A 14,711-nucleotide genomic window follows, 5' to 3' on the forward strand; every position below is an offset into this window, starting at 1 on the left:
AAACTTCAATGTGTAGTATCATCTCATTGGTTTCATGCATATTATGATATGGGTTTTGAGATTCACTGACACCCATTGGGTGTATGTGAGGGAAATGTGTTTGTTTCGGAACTTGCAATTGGTGTTCTGTCATGTAATTGCCAATTATGAGTGGGTGGATACAATACTCGGGTGGGTGTTTTGCATTTGGAGGCTGACCATAGGGACCAGGGATCTAGATTGTGATGACATGTTGGCTGGGGAACATGAGTTGGACATGGGTGGGGGCCTGCTGGCAGGTGCCCCACAGTGCTGGGGGGTGGGGGGGTGGGGAACATGAGTTGGACATGGGTGGGGGCCTGCTGGCGGGTGCACCACAGTGCTGGGGGGTGGGGGTGGTGGGGAACATGGGTGGGGGCCTGCTGGCAGGTGCCCCTGCACTGCTGGGGGGTGGGGGGGGTGGGGAACATGAGTTGGACATGGGTGGGGGCCTGCTGGCAGGTGCCCCACAGTGCTGGGGGGTGGGGGGGTGGGGAACATGAGTTGGACATGGGTGGGGGCCTGCTGGCAGGTGCCCCACAGTGCGGGGGGGTGGGGGTGGTGGGGAACATGAGTTGGACATGGGTGGGGGCCTGGTGGAGGGTGCCCCACAGTGCTGGGGGGTGGGGGGGTGGGAGGCATGGGTGGGGGCCTGGTGGAGGGTGCCCCACAGTGCTGGGGGGTGGGGGGTGTAGGGAACATGAGTTGGACATTGGTGGGGGCCTGCTGGCGGGTGCCCCACAGTGCTGGGTGGTGGGGGTGGTGGGGAACATGGGTGGGGGCCTGCTGGCAGGTGCCCCACAGTGCTGGGGGGTGGGGGTGGTGGGGAACATGAGTTGGACATGGGTGGGGGCCTGGTGGAGGGTGCCCCACAGTGCTGGGGGTTTGGGGAGTGGGAGACATGGGTGGGGGCCTGGTGGCTGGGGGTGCAGGGGGAAATGCGTTGGTGGGCAGTAGTGCAAGTTGACATGTGGGTTGGCTGGGGGGCATGGCCATGGTGGATGGGGTGCCTGCAGGACATGTGCAGGGTAGGCCCCTGTGGTCTGAGCCACCTGCAGGGGCCATGGAGGGTGTAGAGGGAACACCTGGGAGGACCCACACGTGCAATTCACGTGTGGTGCTCCCCATGCACCCCTGTAATACACGTATCCTGATGGAATCGCGTGTGGAACTTCCCGCGCACCCCTGGAATACACGTACCCTGCTGATGTTGCGTGTGATACTTCCCCCGCACCCCGAAATACACGTACTCTGATGGAATCGCGTGTGGAACGTCCTGCACACCCCTGATATACGCGTACCCTGCTCGCACGGGGCCAATCGCGTGTGGAACTTCCCGCGCACCCCTGAAATACACATACCCTGCTGAAATCGCGTGTGGAACTTCCCGTGCACCCCTTAAATACACGTACCCTGCTGGAATCGCGTGTGGAACTTCCCGCGCACCCCTGAAATACGCGTACCCTGCTGGAATCGCGTGTGGAACTTCCCGCGCACCCCTGAAATACACGTACCCTGCTGAAATCGCGTGTGGAACTTCCCGTTCACCCCTGAAATATGCGTACCCTGCTGAAATCACGTGTGTAACTTCCCGCGCACCCCTGAAATACACGTACCCTGCTGGAATCGCGTGTGGAACTTCCCGCGCACCCCTGAAACACGCATACACTGCTCGCACGGGGCCAATCGCGTGTGGAACTTCCCGCGCACCCCTGAAATACACGTACCCTGCTGAAAGCGCGTGTGTAACTTCCAGCGCACCCCTGAAATACACATACCCTGCTGGAATCGCGTGTGGAACTTCTCGTGCACCCCTGAAATACGCGTACCCTGCTCGCACGGGGCCAATCGCGTGTGGAACATCCCACGTACCCCTGAAATATACGTACCCTGCTGAAATCTCGTGTGGAACTTCCAGTGCACCCCTGAAATACACGTACCCTGCGGCAATCGCGTGTGGAACTTCCCGCGCACCCCTGAAATACGCGTACCCTGCTCGCACGGGGCAAATCGCGTGAGGTACTTCCCGCGCACCCCAGTGATACACGTAGCCCGCTTGCCGTGCTGGTACAGGGTTAGCGCAGCCCTTTGCGCTGGATTGGGGATTTTGATGGCTTTTCCCTGCGCGAGAGGCGTTCTTGGGGGCGTAACTGGCGCTGCTGCAGGGTCGCTGCGCCACTGTGCGCCACGGCTGGTTTTGGTGGCTGGAATCCATGAATACGCTGTGCGCGGAAATGGATTTTAGCGCACGCGGCTGGCGCAGGGATTCGCACGCGCACACTGTGCGCCAGCCGCGTGCGCCACTTGTTCGCTGCATTCTATGAATTTCCCCCCTTAATTATGTGCAAATTGGTTTCTCTTCGTTCAAAATCAATAATGGTCAATGTGTGTGATTTTCTTTTTCCTTTGCCTGCTATATGAGTGTAAAGATTCTCTTCTACATACAAATTATATATCCAAGAGATTGAATTTGTTTCACCTCTCCTGCACAGAACAAATGAAGTGATAAAGAACATAATTTAATTGTTCTTCTCCTCCACAAAAGAGATCAGGTTCCAATGTATTTTTGGTTTCTTTTATACTGTGCAAATACAGAATCTGTGTCAATGTTTGTGATGTTATTTTCCTCTTCTGCATAAAGAAAATGCATCTGTGTTAAATTTGGTTTCTCCTCACCCGCTTCATAAAATGAGTGAAAACCAGTAGGTGATTTTGGTTATATTCTATAACGTAAGAAAATCTCAGGCTGTTCTGTGTGCTTTTGTTTGTCACTCCTGTGCAAAGTGGCAATGTATGTTCTTTTTTTCTCGTCACCAGAATCCTAATAAATCTTATGTTAATTAATACTGTTTGTTCACCTCTCTTCCTTCTACCATATAAAACTGCATGTCCATGGGTGGTTCTATTTCTTTTCATCTGCGTTCTGTAACATCCCAAGTTAATGGGCCTCATTACTGAACCGGGTTGCCACCGGACCCTGTAATATTTTACAGGGCCTGACTTCCCGGTGCCACCGGGAGATTTCAACTCCAGTGGCCTGGGAAGTCAGGTGCCGGTAAAATGTAAGTCCCCATTCCCACAGAGTCCTATAGGACTCTATGGAAGTGGGGACACAGAAGCACCGGCACCTTTGCTAACGGTGCCAGTGCTTCTATGACCGGTCTGCCTACCGTGGACGCTGCACCTGGCAAGGTGAGACCTGAGCTTACCAGCACCCTTGTTTCTGGACCGGCAAACTCCTAATGAGGCCCAATGTGTGTGATTTTATTTCTGTTTTTCTCCAACCCGAAAACACATTGGTCAATAGTTGTTCTGTTTCTCCACTCTGCACAAAAATGAATGCATCAATGTTGTGATTTGTTTTCACACCTCCCGTACCCCAAAACAATCAAAGATATGTGTGTTAACTTGTTGCTCCTCTCCGGATAAAATTAAACCACAAGAACATATGTGTGATTTTATGTATCCTATCCTATGTGAAACACAATTGTGGGATATTTTGATTCTTCTCACCTGCACTCCAAAATAGTATGGCTGAGACTGTGCAATTTGGTTTCTCAATCATGCCTCAACATGCCTGATTTTGTTTCTTCACTCGTGTGAACAAAAAGTATCAAAGTGTTTGTCTCCTGCTCTCCAAACAATCATGAGTCAGTGTGTTCAATTGTGTTTATTCTATATAAATATCAATAGCTTATTTTTGTGATTTCAACGCATACCCCAACCAATTAATCATGGATCAATGTGTGTGATTTCATATCTCCATTCCTTCACAAAACAAAACCAAAATACAATGTGTGTAATTTTGTTTCACCTCTCAGTGTCATAAAATCAATCACAGGTCAAAGTGGTTGATTGGTTTTCTGCACTCCTGTGTTAAGTCTAAATCATGCATCAATGTGAGTGATACTTGTACCTCGACTCCAGTGCAAAATAATGATTGTGCGTATGTGTATGATTTTCAGTCTTCTCTAATTGTCCTTCCACAAGCATGGGATTATAGTGATTGGGTACTCCCTATTTGATGTTATCGGGGTGTAGGATCTGCACAATGGGAGACTATTAAAGCAAACTAGGAAAAAACAGATGCACTACCTCTCTCTACTTGTCCCTTAGTGTCTGCCAGTCAGAAAATCAAAAGCCTATTTCTTATAATAGGTTGATCAGTACATTACACAGATCTAAAATTTCTAAAAGTTACACAAATATTCAATTTTATTTGGTCTTTCACCTTTCTTTAAAAACCATTAAAACTACTAAAGCATGTGCACAGTCATAAAATATCAAGGACACATATCTTAATTGCCAAAAAATCTAATAAAATCATCACATACAATTTCCAATTATTTCAAAGCAACTTAATTTGAGTAAAATTCAATCAAAAGCAAAGCAATACTTTTTGGGAACCTATAAAAAGTTTTTCTAAAGGACCAGATAGTTCTGTGATCTGACGATTGTAAACTAATATATCCGAAGTGGAGAGGTTATATTTGTTGTTTTCGTGACCTTCCCAAGCTTACACATCTAATCAATAATAAAATTCATATTGAGGAACTAGATATTCATTATTACAAATAGAGATCAGGAAATTAAATGGATAGGTATTTCCTTTCATGTCGACATATGTTTCGGGCACAAGGACACATACTGCACATTCTAAAATGCTGTTGGTCTACTTAGTGTATGGTCCGTCTTCAGGACAAAAATAGTTGTAGAAGAAGTCAATTCTTCCCCAATTAGATGCTGCTTCAAATTCAATCTATAACAAAGATAAAATTATTTTATTTACTTCAAAAATCACTATTTTAAATAAAAACACATTTGTGTACTGCATTGGCAATGTCTGAAGTGTTAGTCAAAGCTACCACCATGATTACTGACCTGGAATTCACTATACTTGGTTAGAGACGTTGAGAAAGTTCAAATCGGGATCCTGATGTATTGTAGATCCAGATATCAGGCGCATCACACTACCTGTAAACATGCATTAAGGGTATAAAATTCCTCATCCAAAGAGGCTGCTTAATTGGTGATGTACACCAGAAAAGTGGGCCATCTGGCTTATTTTCATGATTCCAGCACTAGCTGTTACTGTGGGTAGTCAATCCTTTCAAAATATTATTCCACCTTCCCACCTTGATGCCGGGTTATTTATCTATGGGGAAACACAAAGGACAAAACAGATTGTCCTTGATTGTAAAGAAATTGCTCTATCTGTTAATATAGACTTGTTATCTAATATCATTTTATATGTATTCAAAGATGGCTTTGAAAAAAGAATAATCTGTAAATACCACCATTGCTGATTGTAAAATTCCATCAATGAAATGTAACATATCTTCAAAGGACAATTTCTCAATGTAACCTTGGCTTAACTCGTTCAGGCAGGATCCTCAGCCTAAGAGAGACATAAACATGCAACTTGCTGTTTAGTTCATCCTCACTCTGTCTAAAGTAATATAACAGTACTGCTAATACAGGCCTTCCTGAATTTAGTATAGCGTAAGCCCATGTGCTTAACACTACATCTATATTCTAATACGGTTTTCATATATCCGTATGTTTAATGTCTTATCTTTTTTGATAGCATGGTGCTTCTGTCGCCTGCATTATCTAACCAAAAAAGGGCAGATGTTTGGAAGACATTTAAAAAAGGGTTATTCATTCCTCAAGTATCAGACCGCAGTGAAACAACGAATGAAACAACCATGTACGATATATTCAGTACATTGTGCACTGGCCCAAAGAAGCGTTTAAATGCACATAGTTTTAACATGGAAAAACAAAGTTTAACATACCTGTGTATTAAGCATGTAAATCTTGCTTGCACTCGCTCTGTTGGGAATCAAGTTACAGAAAAGTTCAAACATCAACGCAGCGTCTCTCATACTGTTCGAAAGTACCGGTCATGTGATCGCTTGTCACGTGACTATGGCGTACATGAGAAAATGTTAATTAACAAAACAATGTTTATCTTTGTTCTCTTAGCATTGAACAGTTGTTATTTAACATCAGTTATTACTATTCCTAATGGAAGTAATGCATTATTGATATACAGCAAATGTGCCAAAGTATTGCATTTTCTGGATTTTTTTCAAATATTGGGATAACCAAACCCATTTTTTATATATCTCTGATTTCCACATGTCACAAATTTTATTTACATATTCTAAATGTAATACTATGGCTCTTATAGTCATAGATCATAGTTAAATGAAGAGCGTATCACATGACATTAGAAGCTCTGTTTGAATACAGGCTGTATATTGATAATTTATCATTTATCAGCCTAGCGTAGAGGTTTTGTTGTAAAGAGTTCAGAATATACTTATCTTACTTGGCCCCGTCATCCTCATTTGTTTATGGTTTTGTTTGTTTGCTCAGATTCTCCCCTTCATAAATCTGTTGTTCTAATAATTGCACTTGGTCTTGTTATTGCCCAAGAAGAGGATTTACAGTAACTTCCTATATTTTTTATATGTGAGAGAAAATCTCACTGACAGGCACCAATTATCACGCTGTAGCCCTTCATATTGGTGCTCAAAAGCCTCATCTCACCTATTTGTTTATTAAAGGAACACATTGCACTCCAATGATATATTCAGTCCTTGGTTTACGGTATCTGTGTCATAACTCCATTTTTGTTCGCAACATTGCAGTGTAAGGTCTCAATTCTCTCCTCTTGGGGATGGTTTGATGACCTGTAATACACACCATAACATGTTTGTGGGTTTCTGTTGTTTTTGGACACAATGAGCTACCAGTGGCTTATTGTCCACTTTATTCCTAATGCAAGATTTATGTTCACATAGACACTGCTTTTTCTGTCTTTTTGTGTTAAATGTTAAATGTTAAAGGTATTCGTACCGCGCACCGTCGCCAACGGAATTGGTCCCCAGGTGCTCTGGCGGATCTGTAAACGATAAGGTGGGATGGGTTAGTAAGGTGAAGAGGGAGTAGGATAGTGAGAGGAGTGGTGTTCTGTTGGCAGCTTCAGCTCGGTATACACCAGATACTGAGCTTTGGTGCAGGCATTGGATCGGTGTCAGTCCGCGTGTGCTGTTGCTCCAGTTTATGTGTTGTTTCAGTGTTGTGAAGTGCGTGCAGCTTGTGGTGCGAGAGATGGTTGTGTGAGTTTTTGAGTGAGATAAGTATGCAGAGTTTGAGGTTATATTGGTTAGTGGTTTACCTGACCTTTAGCATGCTAACAATCACAGTTTTCTCTAAGTGTGGCACTTGTTGGCCTTCACAGTCTTATTTAGAAGCTGCGCAGGCCAATGTTCAGAGTGCTATCTAGGTATGGGCGTGCTGACATTCACAATCCTGTCCAGGAGCGGCGCAGGCTGGTGTTCACAGTTCTAAGTGTGGCATATGCTAACCTTCAAATTTCATCTGGGCGCGGGCATGCTATCCTTCAATCAAAAACCTATCTAAATGCGACGCCGACTAATGTTCCCATACTATCCAGATGCGACGCAGGCTAATGTCCACAACTCTATCTAAGTGTCGACATGCTAATATTTACAATTATATCTAAGTGTGGACATGCTAATATTTACAATTCTATCTAAGTGTGGACATGCCAATATTCAAAATTCGATCTAGATGCGACGCAGGCTAATGTTCACAATTCTATCCAACCGTGGACATCCAATATTCACAATTCTATCCAAGTGTGGATGTGCCAGCATTCACAACTCCATCTAGATGCGACACAGGCTAATGTTCACAATTCTATCTAAGTGTGGACATGCTAATATTTACCAATCTTTCTAAGTGTGGACATGCTAATATTCACATTCCATCTAGATGCGATGCAGGCTAATGTTCACAATTCTATCTAAGTGTGGACATGCTAATATTTACCAATCTGTCTAAGTGTGGACATGCCAATATTCACAATTCTATCCAAGTGTGGATGTGCCAATATTCACAATTCTATCCAAGTGTGGATGTGCCAGCATTCACAACTCCATCTAGATGCGACGCAGGCTAATGTTCACAATTCTATCTAAGTGTGCACATGCTAATATTTAACAATCTGTCTAAGTGTGGGCATGCTAATATTCACAATTCCATCTAGATGCGACACAGGCTAATGTTCACAATTCTATCTACGTGTGCGCATGCTAATATTATGGCACTCTATGTCATTGGGAGGTAAGATAGAGTGGCAATGGTTTTCTGGAGTAGAGTAATTGCTCCACTCCCCACCCATGCCACACTCACAGTTTTTGTTGGTGTCTGTTGACTGCTGGCTTCACTGGCTTCCCCTGTTGACACCTGCAGACACATCTTGGAGCTGCCAATGTTGGAGCCGCCCTTGGCCTTGGGGCACTTAGCCACGGGGACTGCCGGGCAGAGGGCTGCCCTGGGACAGTTCATGATATGTGGCTAAGACACCAATCATGGTGCAGGGGGAGGGTTGGGAGGCAGGATTGGGGTGGGGAAGGGGGGAAGGAGGAAGGAGGCTGCAGCGCCGAGTGCGCAAACGTTTCCATTTTAAACACTCACCTCAGCCAGGTCCTTTTGTGGAGTGAAGGTGCTGGTGAGGACGCCACGCACCGGGAGTTTGTTTTCCTTTCTTTTTTTTTTTTTCTTTTTTTTTTTTTTAACAAAATATGGGCCAGGATACCAATCGTGGTGCAGGGGGAGGGTTGGGAGGCAGGATTGGGCTGGGGAAGGGGGGGGGGGAGTAAGGGGGCTCAGTGCCGAGTGCGCAAACGTTTCCATTTGAAACACTTTTACAGTGTTTGGAAGCGTTGTGGGGCATCTGGGGGCACATTCACCTCAGCCAGGTCTGTTTGTGGAGTGAAGGTGCTGGCGAGGACGCCACGCACTGGGAGTGTGTTTTCCTTTTTTGTAATTTTTCTTTTACAAAATATGGGCCAGGACACCAATCGTGGTGCAGGGGGAGGGTTGGGAGGCGGGATTGGCCTGGGGGAAGGGGGCTGCAGCGCCGAGTGCGCAAACATTTCCATTTTAAACACTTTTACAGTGTTTGGAAGCGTTGTGGGGCATCTGGGGGTACACTCCCCTCAGCCAGGTCTTTTTGTTGCCAATATATATGAGATTGCAGGGGCATATGATGACATAAACTGCCCATGCAGTTTGACAGTTGGTAAACTCTGTTAGTTTATCACTCTGCCTTTTAAAGTGATACTTGTCATGTCCTTTGTCTGAGGACAGACCGAGCATCTGACACATCTGTGGTGGCCAAACACAGGGGGCACACCCCATAGTGTAGGTTTGCCTGTATTGTCATGTGTTTATATAGGATAAGTATGGACCAGGCAGTCTTTTAACATTTTCTGTCTTTTAAAGGCAAAGCGTGGTGTGGAAGGTTTGAAATCATCTGTCTTTATCATGTGCCAATTTTTTTTAAAAGAAATTTTATAACACATTTTATTTTTTATCATTTCAACATCGCAAAACATACATTCTTCATATTAACATTCAACCTAAAATGACCAATTAGACAGTCCGTAGTTAAACGAATGGAGAACAAGAAAAGAAAAAGAAGAAAAGAAAAGAAAAGGGTCTTACAATGTCCATTGTATCTCACGCTATATGCCAAATTGGTTTACTTTTGTACACCGTGTTTCATCATCCATTGTACAGATTGGTACAGTCATTGAGCTTGCTCCCATCTATTCCTTATTTTGTCTGCTTTTTTCGGACACCCCCGGGCTGTATACACTCCTCCTTCCGTTGCAATGCATATGTTGACGTCCGTCATGCATTGTTCGTACTGCGGTGTCTTTTCCGAGCCCCACAGTTGTGCGATGTTCCTTTTAATTATTGCCGAGGTCATCGACAAGAATAACTTCTCGTATTTGGACGCTTCTCCCTCCTCTTCCACCCCAAGAAGGAGCAGCTTTGGTCCCTGTGAATCGTTCTCCCCAGTACCTGTGAAACTTCATCGCAACATTTTTGCCAGTACTGTTGTATGCAGCTGCAGTCCCACAGTATGTGGAAGAAAATTCCCTCCTCCCTCTTGCACCATAGACAGTGTGGGTCAGTTGTTTTCCCCCAGCGATATAGCATCACCCTTGGGTAGTAGATCCTGTGCAGTATTTTAAGCTGAATAAGCCTAAGTCTGGCTGAAATGGCTACCTCCCAAGGGTACATGAAGGCCCCCACCCAGTCTTCCGGTTATACAAACCCTATATCTCTTTCCGATTAGCTTTTCAGGCTGGTTAGTTTGGTGGTGGCAAAGGAGGTAATTACATTATACATGGTAGATGTGACTTTAGTCTCGATATTTGCCTGGACTATGTTTCTTTCGAGGGGAGTGCTTTGGGCCATGTCTTCCAGTGTTGGGAGGTGGGCTTGTAGAGCATGTTGCATCTGCATATATTGGAAACGTTCAGTGCTTGGGAGGTGAAATCGGGATTCCAGGGATTCGGAGGATACCAATTTGCCCCCCTCGATTATATCGCCCACTGTTCTAATTCCGTGTTGTAGCCAAATACTCCACCTGGGAAGCTTATTTACCTCAGCTAGGTTCCTATTGTTCCACAGTGGTTGTAGTGGGGTGACTTTCCCATCCCACCCCATGAATCTGTGTGTGTCTTTCCAAACTCGGGAATGTGTGATAGCATGGACTGGGGGGTTGAGTTACATATCGTCCTGTAAAGAAGTTCAGTTTGAGGTCTATCGCGTCCTCTGGTGCTCCCCAGTCTATTGTGGGGCAATGTGGTGTCCCCGTGCAGTAAGTCATCGACCACTGTCATTTGGCCCGCCGAATAGTAGGACTGAAGGCGAGGGAGGCCTATTCCCCCCTCCCAGACGGAACGCTGAAGAGTGCCCAACGCGATGCGCGGGTGTCCGTTGTTCCAAAGGAGTTTCCTTAGTGCGTTGTCTATCTTCTTGAATTCATTCACTGGGATGTGTAGTGGGGCGTTTTGCAATATGTATAGGAAGCGTGGGAGAGCCAACATTTTCAATAGTGCTGCCCTTCCTAGTAGGGTCAGAGGGAGAGAGACCCAGTGCCGGATATCTTCCGTGAACCTGGTTGTTATCGGGTGGAGATTATTGGCCACATAGTTGTTCAAGTCATTAGTGATTTGTATGCCAAGGGATTTAAACTGCTCAGTTACTATGCGAAAGGGACAGTTAACTGGTGGTATGAAAGTTGTGTTGCCTATTGGGAACAGCATTGATTTGGGCCAGTTTACTTTTAGTCCACTGAAAGCAACGCAGCTGTCTAGTATGCCCACAATCGTGGAACATGAGTGGTGCAGATCTTTTAAGTAAAGGAGCAGGTCATCCGCATACAGAGAGACTATCCTTCCGCCCGTCTTCCCAAAGAATACCACTCCAAGCCGGCGACGTTCTCAACATCACCGCTAGTGGTTCCATAGCCAGTGCAAATATCATGGCGGATAGGGGGCACCCCTGTCTGGTTCCCTTCCCTAGCTTGAAAATTTTCGATGGCCACCCATTCACCCTCATTTGTGCCTCGGTGGAATTGTATAGGAGTTGCACCCAGCTCAGGAATTGCGGACCAAACCCCATCCGACGCATTATTTCCCAGATTGCCTCCCAGTACACTGAGTCGAAGGCCTTTTCAAAGTCAGTTGCCAGTACGGGCCTTGAATGGTGGATACATTTTCTATTACCGTGTGCAGCCTGTGAATGTTCAGGCGGGTTGACCGTTTTGGCATGAATCTGCATTGGTCGGGGTGAATTAGAGTTGTGATGACCTGTTGTAGGTGGTTGGCCAGTACTTGGGCTCACTGTTAATAAGTGAGATTGGTCTGTATGAGCTGCAAAAGTCTGGCGGCTTGTCTGCTTTGGGATCACTATTATCGTGGCTTCCCGGAGGTCTGCCGGTAGGCATCCCTGCTCCTTGGACTGTAGGAGCATTCGCAGTAGGTGAGGGCGATCTCGTTCATACCAAGTTTGCGCCACATCTCAATCGGGAAGCCATTCAGCCCTGGTGTTTTACATGTCTGGAGTTGCGACATAGCCATTATCAGTTCCTCCTCTGTAATATCTCTCTCAAGCAGGGCCTGTTGATCTGCGTTGAGAGTGGGGAGGGCTACATCGTTTAGTACCGAATTATCGATAGGTGACGTGGGTGGTCTGCATAGCTCTGCATAGTAAGATGCAAAGCCTTCTGCTATGTCTCAGTCGGTCAGTAGTGGGTCTGACCCCTCTGGCCTTATCGCTCTAACCTGGCCACTGCGTTTGTGGAGGCCATTTGGTGAAAGATAAGGGGTAGTCAATAGCTTATAGCACAGTGCACATGTGTCTCTTGTTGGTGGTTTTTTGGCAAAGCGCTCTGGATTTGATCTCTGGACCCTTTTCTTAACAAAGCTAACATTAAACAAACTTCCCATCCCCCACCCTATACTCCTTCCAACTCGAAGCATCTGTCGCCCGAACCGTCAACAACAAACCTCAACTAACGGCAGCTGAATAAAACAGCTAACAAATAGACTATTTGGGGTTATTCCCCTGTGTATGAGTTCCTGACATACCCCAGTGCGATGGCACAGGGTGGCATTCCAGGGGAAGGGGGGACTTCTGTCTGGGCTGGCCGCTTGGCTGTGTGTCTCTTCGTGGCTATTCTGATCATGTGTTCAGCACTGTGTTGGTGTACAATACCTTAAACCCCATTCAGTAGGGTCTCAAAGGTGTCTGTTCACATGTGTTTCAGGTATCGGTGCTCTCATTCCTGCAACTGTGGAGCATTTCCCAGTACTGATGGTTGTTGGCCTGGCGGTTCAGGTCCCGGCCGGACTCGGGGTGCTCAGTGTCTGTTGCCCCTTGTCACCGTCCAATCTCCCTCGATGTGTTGTCCTGCCCACTTGCATGCTTCTTTGGGGTCAGTGAAGTGGACCGTTGTGCCCTTATGGTATATTTTAAGTTTGCAGGGAACATTAGGCCATATTTCACCTTCAGGGATTGCAGTTGTTTTTTGAGTTGGTCAAACGATTGGCTGGCTTTCTGCACTTCCCTGGTGTAGTCTGGAATAAAGCTATTTTGGATCTGTTGTAGGTGAGAGTGCCCTTCGCCCTTGCGGTCTGAAGCAGTGCATCACGGTCTCGATAATTCAATAGTTTGGCGAACACTGTGCGTAGTGGGGCAACTGGTAATGGGCGGCCCGTCGGTACGCGGTGGGCTAGTTCAATGGAAAAGAAGTTGGAAAACGTTTTTGCTCCGAACATGTCGATGAGCCACTGCTCCCGAAATAGCTCCATGTGTAGGCCCTCTGCTTTCTGCGGCAATCCCAGGATCCTAACGTTGTTGCGTCTGGATCCCCCCTCACTCTCATCTACTCGCTCCTCCATGGTTTTCAAGCGTGTCGTGACTCTGGCCAGTTGTTGTTCTATGTTCCTTACTCCATCCTCCGTACCAGATATGCGTTGCTCTTCCCCACCGGTGCGCGATGTCAGCTTCTGGAGATCGTGTCTCGGAGGGAGACATCCATGCTGATGCCGTCCATTTTCTGCTCCATGGAGGCGCACGAATCAGCTAAGGCCGCCATGATGTCTTTTAGCGATATTGTGCCCTCTATTCCCGCCATGGTGTCTGGTTGATCTTGCTCCGGCTGGCCGTTTGTTGTCGGCATGGTAAATTGATTTATCCTGCTCTGGGAGATCAGTTTTTTTTGATTTGTCCTTGCCCATGGTGGGTGCCGGTGGTTGGGTGTCTCTGTATGGGCTGTCATGTTGTTTTTGGGGTTGGAAGCGGCTCCTTTGGTGCTCTCTTAACTGCTCTCCTGACTTGTTCTGTCTCTTCCAGGCTTTTGTACGCGGGGGGCCCTGTAGGCGCCAAGGGGCCATCGAGGGTCTGCGGTCACCGCCGATCGGTGAGATTCCCTCGAGGGTGTAGGGGGCACCCATTCTCCGTGGAACCCCTCTAGTTTCCGGTTTCCCCACTGACCGTGGTTCTGGCGGCAGGGCAGTCCTCAGAACTCCACCCGGCACAGCTCTCCCCCAGCTCTTGGTGCAAAAGCCGTCATGCGGGCCGAAGGCTGGCTCCCCTCGCTTGCATGCAGGGGGCTGTTTTCATTCGTTCGCAACAGGGTCCGGTGGGCTTCCTGCCTGCTTCTCACCACCAGCCAGAGATCCTCTGCAGCCCACACGGAGGCCGCCGTCCGACAGTCCCGCTGTTTGGCCGGATGCAGCCGACAGATTGTTCGCTCTGCGGTCCGAGGAGCCAGTTGCAGGTCTCTCTCAGTGCGACACTCCATTGCCCAGCTTCGCTCCGACGAGCGTGGCCATTTTGTTTGTGCGATGCCGCGGTCGCACTGTTTACTTTCTGCAGCTCCGAACTCGCTCAGGCGGGTGCGTTTTGAGCTGGAATTTCATCCGCTCCTGCCCGAGGCATTTATCTTCTGGAGGATATGCTTATTTTGAAGATTTGCCACTCGTAGCAGGCTGTTTGCTCAGGATGTTTGCTGCGTCCGCAGGAGCTCCAGGGACTCACATCCTCATTGCTCTGCTGCTGGCCACGCCCCCATCATGTGCCAATTTTTAAGTATTGCTTTTCGAACAGAGCTGCTTATCGCGCTGTATGTACTAACACAAGTCATTTTGTCTATGATGTTTTTCTTCATAGAATTTAGACAAACTTCACGGCTGGTATGTTGTGCTCTCTTATAAGCCTGTTTTGTCGATTTTGGGTACCCTGTCTTTCAGCCTTGTTTTAAGAATGTTACCGTGGGTTTTGTATTCATC

The sequence above is a fragment of the Ambystoma mexicanum genome, chromosome 4p (genome assembly GCF_040938575.1).
Source record: "Ambystoma mexicanum isolate Mex_15411 chromosome 4p, UKY_AmexF1_1, whole genome shotgun sequence".
In the NCBI taxonomy this organism is placed as follows: domain Eukaryota; kingdom Metazoa; phylum Chordata; class Amphibia; order Caudata; family Ambystomatidae; genus Ambystoma; species Ambystoma mexicanum.